This window comes from Penaeus monodon, chromosome 19, assembly GCF_015228065.2.
Source record: "Penaeus monodon isolate SGIC_2016 chromosome 19, NSTDA_Pmon_1, whole genome shotgun sequence".
Classification (NCBI taxonomy): Eukaryota; Metazoa; Arthropoda; class Malacostraca; order Decapoda; family Penaeidae; genus Penaeus; species Penaeus monodon.
In genome coordinates, this window is record NC_051404.1 from 36,465,370 (window position 1) to 36,465,765 (window position 396).

Genomic DNA, 396 nt, shown 5'->3' on the forward strand with positions numbered 1-396 from the left:
AATTAGTTTTAGAACCCCTGGATTAAACACCTTTTGCATTCGTCTTACGATGCTCCATATGCTTCAGGAATAAAAAAAAAAGAGAGAAATTGTGACTTAGAAACTTTCCTCGTGCATTCTAACTGGCTTTAGGAGAAACTGTTTGATAGTAACATTTACAAAGTATAACATCTAAAATATATTATTTCGGATGTTGAAAAAATAACCAGTCAAATTCTTAGTGATGTTTCATCTAATTTTCATTCGGTCATGAAATTTATCATGATAGATAATACATAATTACGAAGCTGCAATAATTAATACCAAGATATTTAATTAAAAACTCGAGTACAGTTCACTTAATATCTGAAGTCAATCTGCGTAGTTTCTTCCAAACACGAGGCAACAGAAACGGCG